The sequence below is a fragment of the Canis lupus genome, chromosome 7, assembly GCF_048164855.1.
Source record: "Canis lupus baileyi chromosome 7, mCanLup2.hap1, whole genome shotgun sequence".
Classification (NCBI taxonomy): domain Eukaryota; kingdom Metazoa; phylum Chordata; class Mammalia; order Carnivora; family Canidae; genus Canis; species Canis lupus.
The window spans coordinates 37,844,850-37,863,663 of record NC_132844.1 but is presented as its reverse complement, the minus strand read 5'-3'; the positions used below and the strand labels follow the sequence as shown (position 1 = coordinate 37,863,663).

Below are 18,814 nucleotides of genomic sequence, written 5' to 3'. Positions count from 1 at the left end.
ATTGCCCCAACTTGGATTATCATTTATGTTCAGGAGATGGGGTTAACTAGCCAAAGCATAGAGCCTCATCTACTGAAGCTGGCGACTTGTTGTAAATTGAGTAGTCACCTACTCAAGAGAGTCAGAAAGCAATTGCTCTATCCTAAGATGGGACAGTTGAGATGAAAAGGAAAATTATATAGCATATTCTACATATATTTGTTTGTCAGAAGCAACATAGAGTTTGTAAATAATTTAATATAGGAAACAAAATAAACTTGAATGGCTCTTCTGGCTTGGAAGATGAGATAATGGCATTACTAGTCATCAATATAGAAAACAAAGAAGGAAGAGAAGATTTTAATGGGGGGATGATTGGTTCCATTCAGACCTCTTCTATTTGACGTGTCTGTGTGCCATACCCATGAAGAGATAATCAATGGAGAGTTGAGAACTGATTTGGGAGCTCAAGGAAGACAAAACCTGGATATCCTTAGTGTGACTGCATCCCTGGAAGCTATGGATATAGGTGCTATCACCCAGAGAGACCATGTTAAGTAAGAGAAGATGCTGAACAACTCATGACACAGAGATGTCAAGTAAGAAAAATAAATGTTAATGTATTTATTTAGAAAATTTTGGTAACTTTTGTAAACAAAAAGATATCACAGTATAGTAGAGACAAGGTGACATGGGACCAAAAAACAAATTAGAGGTGAGAAAGCATTAAAATATTGAGGATAAAATAGTATTACTCTTTCAAGAAATCTGTCCAAAGCAAGAGATAGAATGGACTGTATTATACTCAGGTGTTTTGTATCTAATGACATAATACATTAAAAAGTTTGAAAAATACAGAAAAGCATAAAAAGCATAGAGACTAGTAACAGTTCAGAAGAAATGGACATGAGCATTTTACTAGTGAGGAAGAGATGTCTATAAGAAGTAAATAATTGATGGCAAATCTTCAGAGAAACCAGTAATCATTGTGAGAGATTTGCTTTAGAAAGAAAGAAAACACTACATCCAGTGAAATGGGAAGTAAACAAGAAGGAAGCTAAGAGAACTTGATAGTTTTTTCTCACTAGGAAGTAGAAGACAAGGCCATCTGCCAAGAAAGATGGGGTGGGGGACTTGAGTTAAAGTGAGGTGCTGAGGTGAAGACAGTGGTGGGAAGTGGGAAAGTGATCTTTCCAAAAACAAGGAATTCAAAGCTACATTAAAGGCTCAGCTGATATTGGAAATCATGCATTTAAACAAACTCCAAACAGAAAAGTTTTTTAGTTTTTTTTGTTTTGTTTTTTTTTTATCCAATTTCCCAAGTCTTCAGATATGAGGAGAAAAGGTAAATGGATAGTTACTGGAGAAATGTGGCTTCACCAATGTGAAATAACAGAAAAAAAAAAATATATATATATATATATATATCTACCCCTGATTCTTGACAGAGGGTCCTGAAATCCTTGTAAATTCCTAAGTGATAAGAGCACTAGGAGCATCTTTTGTTCTACTATTTAGTCTTTGACCCTGTTTCCTGACATAGGGTTCTCACGTCCTTTGCAAGTTCATGGTTGATAGAAGCGTCTTTTGGTTCTAATAATGTGACTCAGGGGGACTCCTGAATGGAGTCTGTTCATTAGAAAAACCAAGCCATAATTAGAAGATTTGAACTTTTGGACCCACCTCCCACTCTCCAGAGAGGGAAGCAGAGCTAGACATTGAGTTAATAATCGACTATGGCTACATAAGGAAGGTGTCCATAAAATCCTAATAATATTATGTTTGGAGAGCTCCAAGTTAGTAAACACATCCATGTACAAGGAGAGTGGTGCACCCCAACTCTACAGGGACAGAAACTTCTGAGCTAAGGACCCTCCCAGATCTTGCCTTACATCTCTGTGTGACTGTTTATATCCTTTAATAAACTGATAAATATTTCTCTGAGTTCTGTGAGCTGTCCTAGCAAATAATCTAGTCCAAGGAGGAGGAGATCATAGGAACCTCCAATTTGTTGCCAAGCTGGACAGAAGTTGTGGGTAACACAGAAATCTACTACTGGTGACTGGCATGTGAAGTGGAAGGTAGTCTTGCAGGACTGAGCCTTTATACTGTAGAATCCGATGCTATCTCTGGGTAGATAGTGTCAGAATTGAGTTAAATTATAGGGCACAGAGCTAGTGTTCTAGAATTCCGTGGTGTGGGGAAGAAGTGGTTTCAAAGGTGTTGTGAATGTGGTAGCAGTGAGAGAGAAAAGACAGTTCATGGTTTTTCCTACACAACATATCAGGCAGAACAAAAACACAAGCTGGTAGGACTTTGAGTCATTAGGAAGGCCTAGTTGAAACAATTTGGCCATAGTTTTTAAGCCATAAAGGGAAGAAAGAAAGCCAAAAGAGAACTGATCAAATGGAACTAAAGAGAGCATCAAAGACCTACTGGTCTCAGTTAATTAAAGAGCAGATTTAGCAAAAATAAATGAGAGTGGAAGAAAAGAAATGTGTGGTTGTGGAGGAAATATCAAAGTTACTGTTTTTTACTTAGTTCAGAGAAAAAATATTGGTTAATAAGAAAAGTAATTTGATTTAAAATGACTATGAAATGAAGCTTCATCTATGGGATGGATTGTTTCCTTTGGAAACTGAATTCTTCCAAGGTTATGGAAGGAATATGGAGGAAATACGATGACTGAGTGTGTTTATCAGTGACATGAAGAACAGTTCATGGTTACATTGTTATGACTTAACATATGAAACTAAAAATAATTCTTTGTTTTTTAGAGAAATGCGAGAAAGCAAAAATTCAAAAATGGCAATTGAGAATAGCACGAATGTCTTCAAAATGCCTTTAATTACTTAGGAGTGTGGCAAGAAGAATGTTGTTAAATAAAAATACTTTATTAATAAATATAATAATATACTTTCAGGGCACCTGGGTGGCTCAGTCAGTTTAGTATCCGACTCTTGATTTTTGGCTCAGATCATGATCTCAGAGTCATGGGACTGAGCCCTGCGTTGGGCTCTGAGCTCATCATGGAGTTTGCTTGTCTCTTCCCTCTGCTCTTTCCTAGCCCCCTCATCATCACGTCCCCCCCCACCCCTGCTCATATGCACATGTGTGCACACTCTCTTTCAAATAGATAGTTTTTAAAAAATAATATAATACTCTTTCAAATATGTTAGTTTTTATAACTCTGATGTTTTATTTTTAAGGTATGTTCAACATGAGAAAAATAAGTTAAATAAAATTAGTCCTTATATTTAAAATATGGGGCTAATGGAAGGCTTATTACCTTGTGAGGAAACAGATCTATTTGTACTAAAACAGGGAATCATCCTATTTGTTGACAGAAAAGGCATCTGTTCATTTATTGTTAACATTTTATGTTAGCAGTAGAAAAATATCATCAAAGGGACGCCTGGGTGGCTCAGTGGTTGAGCGTCTGTCTGCCTTTAGCTCAGGGGGCTCAGGGCATGACCCTGGAGTCTGGGGATCAAGTCCCACATCAGGATCCCCGTGGAGAGCCTGCTTCTCCCTCTGCTTCTCCATCTGCCTATGTCTCTGCCTCTCTCTCTGTGTCTCTCATGAATAAATAAATAAAACCTTAAAAGAAAAAAAGAAAAATATCCTCAAAACTCCAGAAAGATTGTCTCTTAAGAATACTGTACAATTCCAAGTGACCTGGGGTAAGATATTGTTAAAAAAAAAAAAAAAAGAGTCATGGAATGACTTCCAGAAACTATAATAGGTGGCTTTTTATTTCCAGCAAGGTAACTATTTCACTTATTATAGTCCCTTTAAAGTCTTTAAGAGATGCAACTGGAGTTGCAGGAAAGAATAAAACACAAGAATATTCAGAAGTACAACTGAGTGCCCACAATGCAAAAAAAGATAACTTTTCTGGAATAAGCTTCCAATTGGACAACAATTAACTAAGGATTACATTTATTGGTGGATATATTTCATAATAAATATTAAAAATATTAGAGAACTTCTTGATAAATTATCAAAATTTTAGGGAGTCATTCTTCCAGAAAAAAAATTTTAAAACACAAACACCAAAGCATTAACCGAAATTATCTCCAAGTGGTGGGATTATAGGTGCTCTTTTCTGCAGCTTCCAAAATCTCTATAATGAACATCTATAGTTTCCAGAAAACACTCCTTCACTTCTTTTGATTATTGACAACCTCTGATGTCAAATGTATATCTCTTTTGTAATCCTTCTAAAATAAATAATTAAAAGACAAGATATACATACAGAAATTTTTTTCTAGGTTGATTGGCAGAAAATTTGAAAAAATTCAGAAAACAGCAAAAATCTTAACACTTGAATTTTTTCCTTCAAATTGAAAAAAGTGAGAATATATAAAAAAGGGCTCATGGTTAGGTCTTTAGTTCTCCCCTAACTCATTAATCAGGGCCCAGCTCATCATTCCTTCTCTCTCCAGGACTGACTCAATTTGCTATCATCTCCCACCTGAAGTATTGGATGTAACACTTAATGTAGCACTTAAGAATTTTGTGATTTTAAAGATAATGTGCTAATAAAATCACACTTTCCTTTACAAAGACATACAGATGTGCTTATAATGACAAGGTCCTCTGTTCTTGCTACTTGGGAAGACAGTGCTTCATATTATCTGCTCCCAGCCCTGGGTACTAATCATTATCCTTAGAACCCTAATCAGTTGAAAAGGGCCTGCAGTCTGGGTCCACCAGAGGCCTACTGAACACCTTGCCCAGAGGAACCAACCATCTGCAAGGTTAATTCACTGAAGAACTGAGAAGGGGATCCTTTTTGAGAGAAGCCTGAAGACATGCCACTTTTTCTGCCTAGAGGTTAGTGCCATTAACACATTAAGAAAGAAAAAATTCTGTGGCTTTGACCAGTCAGCACCAATCAGAGTATTTCAAGAACTTTGATGGAGAGTAGCCTATTTATAGGATGTAATTATTCTTTCTAGGGGTTATGTTGAAGTGTTTTTCCTTCCCCAGGGTCACCAAAATACTAATCCTCTATAGACACACTTGTAACAATTTGACATAAGAATTGATAATCTTTTCCTTCAGGAAGAATGCCTCACTGTTGTGTGCACATGTGTATGTTTTGTAAAGGAAAATTGTGGATTTAACTTTTTTTAAAAAATCACTTTCAAAAGTAGCAAGCAAGCTTGGGAGATACTCAGCATTTGGTTCTGCTGACCCATGTAATGCACAGAAAAATACTTTGAAAGTCTAGATTAATCTAGATTATACTTGAAGAACTCTTGATGCAAGCTTAACAAGAGACGATAGTAGGTACTCAGCCTAACATAAATTGAATTTAGAGACAGGACTGGGAAATAGAGAAGGGACATTCCCCAACAGCTTGTATTCCTGGTGAGATAACTGGAGAGCAGGGAAAGAGGTTTTGAAGTTACTTTCTGTGTGATACGCATTTAAACCCCTTTTTTGACACTGGGTTGAGCCACTGCAGTGGCTTTAAGAGATTTAAATTGTTTTTGAGTTATTCTAGTTTTCAAATTTGTGTTTCTGAAACAGTATGTTTAAACTTACTCAAAGGCTTCCTTGCCTGGCTTTGTGCAGGTGATATGAAACCATCAACTATGAAAGGTTTTCCACTAATCTGAAATACTAAACACTAGAGAAGGTGTCATCCTACAGATAACGACTTCTACCCTTGTACTGATAAGCACTTTTCCAAGCAGGAGTTTTACTAAGTGTGGGTTTGGGGGCAGATACAATGGTGGAAATGTCCTAAGCAAATACAACAGATGACACAGAGGTAGAGGCAATCTGCCATAACAAAAGACAGCAGAGTGTTTCTGCCCAGCCTAATGGCAATTGACTGTTACATTGAAGCTGAACAACATCCGAAGGAGAAGACTGATGGAGGGAAAACAGAGAGAGATGCAGGCTTTCTGGTAAGCAGCCAGGTTCTGTTTTGGTACAGTGTATTCCACTTTTTTGTGTGTGTGAGTTCCACTTTTTAATTATATTTAACTAATCTTGATTCTTCCCTGCTGTGCTCTTGGCATCTTTTAATACTAACAGATAGTTAATTTCCACCATTCATTTGGGTTTGTCCCTATAGAAAGCAGTTAGCCATTTTCTCTCATCTTTACTGCTGAAATATTCAAATCATAGTCGACATTGTCAAATGCCCTTTTTCCCTGGCCTTGAGGTAGACAGTTCAATAACTCCCAGGAAGTGACATTTATATTCTTACATCCCTAACCCTTAGCTTACCTCTCTTGCCCATTTCCCCCATCACACAAAAGAAATCTCTGAATTTTTCACATAATTATGATGTCCTGAATCCAAATGACGGGTGGATTACTTCCTCTATATCCAAATAAGTTATACAGAAATGCTTTCCTAAACTTCACCAACAGGGTTATACTTCTTTTTTTCAAAAAACATAATGTTGTGATAAGACTCTTATTGGAATTAAAAGTCATTACTAGCAAGAAAAACATTAAGAAAAAAGACCCTTCTTCAAGGACCTCATCATTTCCTGACAAAGTGAAAGTAAAAGAAATATTTCTTAAGAAGGAAGAAAATCAAATGAAAGTCATTCCAAAAGAGCACCATATGGCCCACAAGATGTGTGGGTATAGAAGGCTCGTGTGCTGAGGGAAAAACATAGATTCTGAAATCAAAAATGAACCCCCCTCCCCAAAGTAGGTCATCTCTTGTAACCAGATTCCAAGACCAAATTTCTGTCACATAACATCTCATACTTGTAATTTAGCTTACCTCTGTTGACATAACTATGTTTTTAAAAGTGAATTCAATTCTCTTATCAGCATAGTTCATATTTGTGGTATAGCTAAATGCCTTCGTCTCAAGGGTGATGTTATACAGCATATGTTACTCAATTATAACATCATCTTCCGATTTGAACAAAAAAGAGAGATGTACATCTTAACTTACTTTGAAAGCATTTATATGCAAAATTACTATCCTTTATAAAAGCTAGCTAGCATTGCCATAAAAGTTGAATGAAGATTCAGAAGTAGAAAAGAAGTTTTCTGACTTCCTTCTGGACAGAGCTTCTCAAATTTGGTATTATTAGCGTTTAGGCTAGATAATTCTCTTTTCTTAAAAATGGAATTTATTTTTTAGAGTAGTTTTAGGTACACAGCAAAACTGAGATAGTTCCCATATTACCCCTTGCCTGACATAATTTTCTTTTTTGTAGAGAGCTGTTGTGTACATTGTAAAATGTTTAGCTACCATCCCTAGCCTCTAAACTCTCAATGCCAGTAGCACCCCCCAATTGTGACCAAAAAAAAAAAAAAAATTGTGACTAGACACTGCCAAATGTCTCCTAGTGGGCAAATTCATCCTTGGTTTAAAACTACTGTTTCAGAGTTTGACCTTACCCTTACAGGAAAAATAAAAACTAGATTATGTTAAGTTTCTTAAGAAGCATCATTTTTGAACCCTATTTGAAACAGAAGAACTTGGCTAGACATTTTATAAGTATTTAATCTCTTTAGGTAAAACCACTGCAACCTCGTAACAAATATTTTAGAAAGATAGACAATTGGGGTAAAGGAGAAGGGATTGAGAGGAGGCCAGAGATATTCCTTTTAAAAGCCTTTGCACATGGAAGTAATCTAGGGTGTTCTCCAGCCTTACATATCCAGATGTTCAATATACTTGAAAGAATTATTAAAGAATTTATCAGATTTAGGGCTTCAATTCATGTTTCCCATGAGCTTACAAGAGATTATTAAATAGAGCAGGTACAACTATTTGTTAATTTGCAATAAGAAACATCAGTGTGAAAAGAACTGAAATACACACTGGCTGTACTGCATTGTCTCCTCACATAGGCTAGCTATATGGAAACTGAATTGTTGGAGGGTGCTTAGTGAGCACAGACTCAAAACAGAGGAATTTGACTTGTGATTTGACAGGTTTTTTTAAAAAAGATTTTATTTATTTATTCATGAGAGATACACAGGCGGAGAGAGAAGCAGGCTCCCTATGGGGAGCCTGATGCGGGATTTGATCCCAGGACCCTGGTTCAGGACCAAGGCCAAAGGCAGATGCCCAACCACTGAGCAACCCAGGTGCCCATGATCTGACAGTTTAAAGGCATCTGAGTTTGCCTAGCCTGAAATGTCCATCTGCACACTGGGACCTTTCCCTCTGCCCCAGGGGCAGCTCGCGGGGGAGGGGAATCATGTCTGAATTAATGCTCCCATAGGTTAATGGGCCAAAGAAACATCAGAAGAACTTTTTAAAAGTCAGATTCATGGGCTCCTCTCCCAGAGATTCTTATTTAGTAGGACTGAGATGGGGTCTGGTCACCTGCATTTTTTTTTTTTTTTTTAGAGAGTGCACACATGTGTGCATGCAGGTGGCGAGTGGCAGGGGGTAGAAGGATGGGCAGGGAGCAGGGAGACAGGGAGAAGGAGAGAGAGAGAGAGAGAGAGAGAGAGAGAGAGAGAGAGAGAATCTTAAGTAGGTCCATGCCCAGCACAGAGTCTGACATTGGGCTCAATCACACAACGCTGAGATTATGACCTGAGGTGAAATTAAGAGTTAGATGCTTAACTGATCAAGCCACCCAGGCATCCCTGGTCACCAGCATTTTTAGCAAGGGTCCCAGGTGCCTATGAAACACTGGACTGTTGTTCCTTTGTATCTACCTTTTCGCCTCTGCTTCCATAGGGTTCTGACTGATGCTGTTCTGGTTAACAGTCCTCCTCTTGGCCTATTAACACCTTCAGAGGTTGCAATAAAGCCTGCCAGCCTGGAAAACTTCATCTCTGTAGATGATGTTGAACATATGGGTGTTGATTTCCATTCAGTCAAAGTGTCAGCATATCCATCTCCTTATATCCTTATTGGGAATGGAGAGCAGAAAGTAGGGATACTACAGTTTCAATCTCACATGACATCTACAAGTATGAGAAACAATGTTCCCCATAAAATAGTGTCAAAGGTAATTAACTCGAGAAAAGGACATTCCTCTCTTTTAAGCGGACTGAGACATTTTGGTGTTGGTTTTAGGTTATTGATACTAGTGACATTGTTAAACAGGAGAGCAGAGTCTTACATGCTTTTCTCCCAGTCACCCAATTCCTAAATGTGATGTTCTGTTCTTCACTTTAAGGATCCATCTGTCTCTTCATTCTAGAAACATTTATTGGTTATTATGAGGCAGCTGCAATTTTTAGTTTTTGAGACCTAAAATCTCCACTCTAAGGTACAGAATTATAAGCCTTGGACTGAGGTGGAAGCAAAGAAGCAAAGGGTCTCTGGTTTGAAGAGAAACACACAAACTCTAATGGAGTAGGATGTGCTGTGGGAGGAGAGGGTGGCAGACAAGGCTTCTCAGAGCAAGCTACACCTGAACTGAGGAGAGAGGGTAAAGAGCAGTCACCAAGCTGAGTAAGGAAACAATGGCATGCTAAGGATTCAATTGGGAAGAACAGAGATGGAGTGGTATGAGAGAGTTTGGAGCATCCTGAGATCTTTGTTACTGGTTTGGCTGAAATATGGGGTACACAAGGGATATGGGATGTAATGGGAAGTAAGTGGGAGCCATACCATGAAGGATCTTATACAAAATGCTGAGGAACTTTGATTCTGTAGATCAATGTGAAGACGAGTCCTCAGAAGCTTAAAAGCAAGGGAAATGACATGAGATGGTGTATGAATAAGAGGTTTTTCTTATAGAAAGAAAAGAGGTTTTCTAGAGTGAGAGACTTGAGCAGAGCTAAAAGTTTGGCATGAAAAAGGAGCATAAGCAAGGAGAAGGCACAGGACTCTCAGGCTGTATTGAGCATCTTGCTGCAGTTTTAAAAAACTTTAGTGCTTTGAGAATAATCTATTTACTTGGGGACTTTTTCTGGCAGTGCTCAGAAGTCCAGTTACATAGCAGAGAAAGATGATGGCTCATTAGCTGTCAAGTGTAATTTTTCTAGATCAGGGAGCAAGAATTTTTAGGTTTAAACAAGAGATGTGGTAAGAAGGTGATGGACAGGGAGGGAGGGGAAGGATCAAATATATAAGGGCTTAATGAATTTGAGGAGCACGTTTGTAGTGGTAACGAAGAAGTTAAAAAAATAGGGAGATAGGTTGTGATAAAGAGTAGAATACTGAATAATAACATTTAAGAAACAATTCTAGGTGAGGAGTCAATACTGTGTATGACACAGGTAAGAAATCCATGTAATAGATACCTTTTTGATTATCTTCCTCACTCACTACTCACCACTTCTCTTTCTTTTTAATTAAGATACTGTTGATACACAATGTTACACATGGTAATTACAGATATACAATACAGTGATTCGACAACTCTACAAGTTATGTTGTGCTCACAAGTGTAGTTACTATCTGTCACCATGCAATATCATTGACTATATTCCCTATGCTGTACCTTTCATGCCCTTGACTCATTCATTTCATAATTGGAAGCCTGTACCTCCCACTTCCCTTCACCCATTTTACCAATCCTCCCACACCTTCCCTCTGGCAGCCACCAGTTTGTTCTCTGTATTTATGGGTATGTTTCTGCTTTGTTTGTTCATTTTGTTTTTGAGATTCAACATATAAGTGAAATCCTATGGTATTTGTCTTTCTTTGTCTGACTTATTTCACTTAGTAGAACATCCTCTAGGACTATCCATGTTTTTGCAACTGACAAAATCTCATTCTTTTTTGAATAGAGTAATATTCCATAGTATATATATACATATACCACTTCTCCTTTATTTGTTCATCTACTGATGTAAATAATGCTGCAAAAACACGGTTGCATATATATTATTACAAATTAGTGTTTTTGTTTTCTTTGGTAAGTACCCAGTGATACAATTACTGGATTCTACAGTATTGGCATTTTTAATTTTTTGAGGAACCTCCATACTGTTTTCCACAGTGGCTACACCAATTTACATTCCCACCATCAGTGCACAAAGGTTCTTTTTTCTCCACATCCTCACCAACCCTTATTATTTCTTGTTCTTGATACTAGTCATTATGACTGGTGAAAGTTGTTAACTCATTGTGCTTTTGATTTGCATTTCCCTGATGATTAGTGATGTTGAGCATCTTTTTATGTGTCTGTGGGCCATCTGTATGTCTTTTTTGGGAAAACGTCTACTCAGATCCTCGCCCATTTTTTTTTTGATTTTTTTGGTGTTGAGTTCTATAGGTTATTTTTATATATTGTGGATATTAACCCCTTATTAGATATGTCATTTGCAGACATCTCTCATTCAGTAGGTTGCCTTTTCATTTTGTTGGTGGTTTCCTTTACTGTGCAAAAACTTTTTATTTTGGTGTAATTCCAAATGTTACGTTTGGTTTTGTTTCCCTTGCCTGAAGAGACATAGCTAGAAAAATTTTGCTAAGGCTGATGTCAAAGTGATTACTGCTTATGTTTTCTTCTAGGATTTTTATGGTTTTGGGTCTCAGATTCAGGTCTTTATTTTGAGTCTATTTTTACGTATGGCATAAGAGAGCAATCCAGTTTTATCCTTTTGCATGGAGTTAAGTTTTCCCAGCACCATTTATTGAAGAGACTCTTGTTTCCATTGTACATTCTTGCCTCCTTTGTTGTAGATGAATTGGCCATATAAGCATGGGTTTATTTCTGGGTTCTCTATCCTTTTCTGTTGACCTATATGTCTATGGTTGTACTAATACCATCCAGTTTTGATTACTATGGCTTTGTAGTGTATCTTGAAATCTGGGATTGAGACACCTCCAGCTTTGTTCATATTTCTCAAGATTGCTTTGGTTATTCAGGATCTTTTGTGGTTCCACAAAAATTTTAGTATTACTAGCTCTAGTCCTGTGAAAAATACTGTTGGTATTTTGATAAAGCATACATTGAATCTATAGATTGTTTTGGGGGTAGTATGGACATTTTAACAATATTACTTCTTTCATTCCATGAACATGGACTATCTTTCCCATTTGTTTGTGTCACCTTTAATTTCTTTCAACAATTTTTTTTATAGTTTTCAGAGTATAGGTCTTTCATGTCCTTGGTTAAGTTTAAGCCTAGGTGTTTCATTCTTTTTGGTATAGCTGTAAATGGAATTGTTTTCTTAATTTCTCTTACTGCTATTTTGTTATTAGACTTGCCTCATTCTCCAACCCCTGAAACGACAGTGGATAGGATAGAGGACCCTGTGTTCATATTCATATTATTATATAGCACTCCTAACTAATTGGACCCATTAGTTTTTCACTCCTAGAGATCTAAAATCAGAATATTGGTCACTCTATTTTGCTTGAACTCTGGTGCTGTGGTGCATCATCATCTTTTCCAGTGCCTAATTCAGCAGATAAAACAGACTGAGAGAGGGAGAGAAAGGGGAACGAGGTAGGGGGTGGGGGGGGGGGAGACAGAGAGAGAGAATCAGAAAGAAACAAATGAGAATCCTTATACCCACGAGAGAGAAAACCTATTTTTCCCAATGGCTTTCTAGTTCTGTCTCTTTCCTTGGATGTTCTTGGTATAGTTGGTTTTCCTGAGCTGGTCCTGTATGACATCACTTCTTAGGAGACAAAAAGCTTACCCACTCTCAAATTAAACAGTTCAAATCTTAACACTATTCACTTATCAGATTGTTCAAAATGCAGTAATAGCTTTGGTTAGGATATAGAGAAAAAGTAAAATAAAAAGTAGAGCAAATACAAGAGAAAAATATTTCCATATTCATTTGGAAAGAATATGAATGGGAATCACCTTTTTGAAAGATAATTTGGTAACATCTTGTAAATATTTCATATATGCATTCCTTTGACACAGAGATTCCCTCTTAAATATTTTTAATAGTACAGAAAAATTTCTGTATGTATAATTCTATCCATTGCAATATTGCTTGTAATAAGAAAAAAACAAAAATTAGAAATGTGGTACATGTCCACAAGTGAATTACTAATTTAGCTATATTATGATATATATCATATATATGAAAACATCATATATGTGTATATGTATATATGTATATTAAGATTTTATTTATTTACTCATGAAAGACACACACAGAGAGAGAGAGAGAGAGAGAGAGAGAGACATAGGCAGAGGGAGAAGCTGGCGGGAAGTATGATGCGGGACTCGATCCCAGGACCCATGATCACACTCTGAGCCGAAAGCAGACACTCAACTACTGAGTCACCCTGGCGTCCCTATTATGATATATTTATGCTATGTAATACTCTTACTATACAGCCCTCAAATGGAATGGGATAGATCTATATTTGCTGATATACAAGTATTACTTAGAAATATTGAATGAAGAGGTAAGGTACCAAAAAGTGTGCATACTCGAATTCCATTTGTGTATATTTTTAAACTCTATACTTGTATATGCACATATCCTCATAATGTTTTCTGCCTGGATATACAAGAAAGTGATTAATTTGCAGAGAAGGATTTGAGTGGGCTCAAATAGAAAGGAAGCTTTTTTCCTTTTTATTTGATGTCTCTTTTCAGCACTGTGAGTTTTTGTTTGTTTTGTTTTGTTTGTTTGTTTTCAGTATGTCCATATGTCACTTCGGTTCAAAGAATAAAATAAACTTGCTTTCAGGAATAAGTCTAATATGGATCATTTACACCAGGTTTACTCAAAGTACTAATTGATGACAAGTTCTAGTGCTTATGTAAGAATGTAAAACAATACATCACTTTTTTGGCAAAATAATCTACCTAGGAAAAAAAATGTCGGCTAAACTGAACAGTGTGCAGTAATACAGTTGATTTACATTCCAAGGTAAATTTCTCTCTCTCTCTCTTTTTTTTTAAGATTTTCTTTATTATTTGAGAGAGAGAGAGAGAGCGCTAGCATAAGTGAGGGGGAGGGGCAAGGAGACAGGGAGAAGCAGAGTTCTGGCTGAGCAGGGCGCCCAATGCAGGGCTCGAGCCCAGGACCCTGAAATCATGACCTGAGATGAAGACAGACACCTTGCCCACTGAGCCATTTCTGCACCCCTCAAGGCAAACTTTTTATCCCTCACTGATTGGCAACAGTTCTTATGCAGTTTTCAGACCATACATTGAAAAATACTGATTTATACTTTAATATGACTTTAAGAGAAATTCTCACCTCAAGCATACCTGTATGTCCCAACCATAGGGTTAAGGTATTTTCTTCGGCAAAATTCCTTTCTTAATGCCCCTGGTACACATAAACACTCAAGGCCCAGATTGACAGAGACTCTGTCATCTTTAACACGTGGCTTTAATCATAGCACTGTGTGTCAACATGGCAAGAATCAGGACACAGCTCCCCCAGATACAAAGGCACCTGGGACACGCAGTCCCACAATGGACAGCTCCTTTCTAACAATTTGACACTATGGAAGGGCACAATGAATCTTTTATCTGTGTCACAGCAATCTATACTATCTGTTCCAACACTAAAATGCAAATCAAATAGAAATCAAATATGCTTTTTACCAAATATGCATTGATATAATAGAGGTTTATAATTCTGACCATTAACTATGTATCATATTTTCATAAATGTTAATGAAATGTCTTTCTTAACAAACTATGAATGACAATCAATGTTAAAACATTTTCTAGCGGCGCCTAGGTGGCTCAGTTGGTTAGGCATCTGCCTTCGGCTCAGGTCATAATCTTAGGGTTCTGGGATCGAGCTCACACTGAGCTCCCTGCTTGACAGGGAGTCTGCTTCTCCTTCTCCCTCTGCCCCTGTGTGCTCTCTCTGTAATCAATAAAGAAAATCTTTTAAAAAAAACATATCTCTTTCTAAAAAGTATATTCAACTTGAGAAAACAGGGTAACCTGATTAACTAGCAGGTGATTTAACATGATACAGTAACCTAACCACCCTTGTGGTAGACATATTTTTTGGTTGCATACCTAGACTACTCTGCAAATAGCTCACTTATCCAAGGGGATAGATCCTGGAAATGATGCTGAAATTCCATAACCTGACTTTTGCCAATTGCCTGGGGTGAACCTGAACAACCCAGGTCAATCAGGAATACAAAAACTAGTTAGTGTCTGCCATGCTTTTAACGAGGAAATGATGTAGGGGTGGGCTAGGGCAGCTATGTTGGCCCCAGAGAAGAACGGTATCACAGAGAGAGGTAAAGATGAGAAACCATGTGGTCCAGAGAGTGAGAGTCACTGAAAAGTAGTGGCTGGAAAAAAAAAAAAAAAGTAGTGGCTGCATTCTCATGGCTTTTCTGTTCTTGTTTCCAATCCTTCTGAGGTTTCCTTGTATTCCTTCTATCCTTATGATAATTGTCCCTTTGCTTTTTCTTCCAGTTACTTTGACTAGGTTTCTGTTATTTGAAAACAGCCTTAAGACTACTGTTTATCAGCCATTCCTTCCAAATTTCTTGCTTCTATACATTAGGATGTGAAGGGAAATCTGCCTTAGGCCCACAGAACTCAGATGTCTACAACTTTTTAAAATAGACTGGACTTAGGGCCACTGTCATATATTGGCTTGGCATAATTTCAAATCCACTTGTTTTTGGCAAAAATGAAATTGTTTTTTAAGAGTGAAGTTGTTTTGATATGAGCAAAGTAAACTGTGACAGGATGTCATCATCTCATTTGTTGTCACTAATAAGAACTCAGTAGCCCAGCTGCTGAGGGGCCCCGCTGGGGCTTATCAATAAAAACACATAAAGAAGCATCTATGGCAAGTGCACATTCAGACTATAAATACCAAGAGTTTGTGATGACTGAGAGTATTCAGTCTGGGCAAGGCAGCTCTTTGCTGATCTAAATAGCTCTCTGAAGACCTTGGGGCAATTAGCTCCTGCCACAATAAGGCAGTGGTGAAAATCTTGCAGTGGCTCCACAAAGGAAATCTTGCCTGTCAATAACCACAACATCATTCCCTAGCATTGTGCTCTAGCAACATGAGACTTTTACTTTTGCACTGGCAGCTGGACATCAGCTCTCTATTGGTTAAGCTGTCTTTCCCACGTACCAACATCTATAAAGGTATACCTCAACTAAACTTGGACTTTACTCCTGTGATTAACTTATCACTGGTTTAGAATATGTTATTCCTTTATAGGCTTACTAAGAGATATTAGTCTGTACAATAGTAGCTTGTGAAATTACCCTAATTCCCGCAGTGAACCAGTGTTAAATAAATTGCTGGCAAAGATAAACTCAGTCTCTGAGCATTAATTTGCTTCCCCAAACAAAATAGCCATCTATTTTTTGAGGAATAAATCAGATGGGTCTTCTCTCATGTTCTGCTCATGCAGATACCTCTTGCAAGAATAGGTCTGAGGCACAAAACAACTGCTAATTTATTTTTAAGAATAGATGTTTTACTTTTTTATATTTCCATCTCATATAGCACTAGTAGCTTCACCTTGCACCTGACTTTATGCAAGACATATTGGATTTTAAAATGCATAAACTTGTCTAACGTGCACTTGGGTTTTTTTGTTTTGTTTTGTTTTGTTTTTTTACCTTGTGGCTCTTCACCAATTGTGGATTCATAATAAAAAGTCCTCAAAGCTTTTGCTTGAATGATAGCCAAACTCAAATTGCTGATTTTGATCCTGAAAACATAACACCAGACATCCTCCCTTCTTGGACCCACATTTGCAAAAGAACATAATCGTGTGAACAGCAATAATTCATCAGTCATTGTCAAGGATCAATTCTTCTACAAAATTTTAATGTACTGAGAATATTTTTCTTTATCTACTTGCCTATCCAGATGTGGTTTCATTGGAAATACATTTATACTTATTTCAAAGATGCATCCAAAGATCAAGAGCAGTATCAGTCTCATGACTGTAGTTTGTCTATACTATAGTAAAAAAACATTTCCTCCATACTTCACTCAGCTGAGAACCTTGCTCCTTTTCTACTCTGAATTTCTGGCAGGCCTTCCTATGGTCTGGAGGAATTTGAGAAGGAACCTGTGAGCTGTGGCGACAGGCTAAAGTCAGATCCTCACTAAATCTGAGGAAAGGGCCCATGAGGAGGTTTGAAAGGCCTTTCCGTGGATTCCTAGCCTGAGATTCAGGTGTTAATTGTGAATTTGGGAAAAAGATTCATCAAAAAGGGAGTTTTTAATCAGTATTATTTTTTAATGTGCTCAGTTCAAATTAATCCTTTCTAGACTTTCCCATTTACCTACCAAACATGAAAACCATAATGTTTAAAACGCCTTTTCCGAAGAGAATTTGGGTTTTGTTAAAAAAAAAAAAAAAAAATAGAGGAAATCAGAGGCTTCTGGGTGATGCAAGGCCCAGAAAAATCGGTCTATGTTAGCCACTAGCTCGCTGATTTTCATGGTATAACAAGATTATGGTTTTTTTGGTGTGCTTTCCCTGGGTGACCTTTTTTCCTTCAATAACAGTAAATACTTATCGACCACAGAGGAAGATTTTTTCTCTTTATACGAATCCATAAAATCTAGCCTGTTTCTATGGTTTCCATCTTATTCCCATTTCTTAATTCTCCCGGTCTCGGTTTCTTCTCTCTTTCCTCTCCCTACTCTTACTTAAGCCAATTACTGCACATTTCTCTTCTTCCCTTTCCAGTCTTTTGTGATGCCGCCTCTCATACCCGCAGACCGACAGTCACAGAGATGGTCTGTTCAAATCGCATTTGTTGATCTAACAAAAACTTGTCGTTTTTCCTCAATCCCATTGTAAGTGACACGACTCTGGATTCTAATTTTCTCACCCTACAGAGGATGATCTTCCCAGATCTCTAGCCCTTTTTATTTTATTGCTCTGTAATGGCCTGTTTTTTTTTTTTTTTTGATTTTTATTTATTTATGATAGTCACACAGAGAGAGAGAGGCAGAGACACAGGCAGAGGGAGAAGCAGGCTCCATGCAGGGAGCCCGACGTGGGACTCGATCCCGGGTGTCCAGGATCGCGCCCTGGGCCAAAGGCAGGCGCCAAACCGCTGCGCCACCCAGGGATCCCTGTAATGGCCTGTTTTATTTAGACGTACAGCAAATCTCTTATTGACCACTTAAGTGTGATTATATGCTTAATAATTGATTGTTTTCTTATATACATATTTTTTTAAATCCTATTTTTCCCCCTTTTTTTCCCCTTGATCCAAACTCACAGCCACGCAGGTCCCTTCCGAACCTCCAAGGTGCCACAGCCGCTCTGCAGTTGCTCAGGTGGAGACGATCCGGCCACGTGGTTGGGGCCCTGAGGGGAGCACTTCCGGTCCGCGCTTGGGCAGCTTCCGGTGTGTGTCCGCCCGACTTCTCCGTGCTTCCCTGCGCGAGGCCGGTCCGATTCCCCCTTCCCCTGTGCCCGCAGGGAATGCAAGCCGCGGTCGTGACCCACCGGAACAAGGGCGCGGCCCGCCTGCGCTCGGCCCCGGCGCTCTCCCGCGCCCGGCCGGCCGCCATGCGCCTACAGTAGCCCCGCGAGAGCCTTCCCTAGCGCGGCTCCGCCGGGTGTGCCGCGGGCCTGCGCGGTTCCCAGGCGTCAGGCTGTGACAAGCACAGCCAGGCAAGCGCACGGGGTCAGCAGCCGCTCAGTCCATCTTGAAACACCGAGAGGCTGACGTGTGTGGGAGTCCGCGGCTCACCTGAAAGCTGCCCTGGTGCCTTGAAACAGCTGCTGCTTAGCCCCATGCTAAGGGACGCCTGGTGGCTCAGCGGTTGAGCGCCTGCCTTTGGCTCAGGGTGTGATCCTGGAGTCCTGGGTTCAAGTCCTACATCAGGCTCCTTGTATGGACCCTGCTTGTGTTTCTGCCTCTCTCTCTCTCTGTCTCTCATGGATAAACAAAAATCTTAAAAAGAACCTCCAAGTGACCTTCCGTTCATCCGAACCATGTTTGACTATGGGGTCTTAGAGGATGTGAGGG

The 18,814-nt window shown here is 38.6% G+C and overlaps 1 long non-coding RNA gene across 6 annotated transcripts in view; it reads right to left on the bottom strand.

The window, feature by feature from the left end:
- LOC140636783 (uncharacterized) overlaps nucleotides 1-18,160 on the bottom strand; it is a 178,046-nt gene extending 159,886 nt beyond the window's left edge. For 5 of the 6 annotated variants that reach the window (XR_012034003.1, XR_012034005.1, XR_012034008.1 and 2 more), the window contains exon 1: nucleotides 18,059-18,134. This is a non-coding gene — a long non-coding RNA (uncharacterized lncRNA). Of the gene's footprint in view, nucleotides 1-18,058 lie in introns of all 6 variants that reach the window. The other variant, XR_012034004.1, reaches the window with a different exon arrangement.
- Nucleotides 18,161-18,814: the final 654 nt, after the last annotated feature.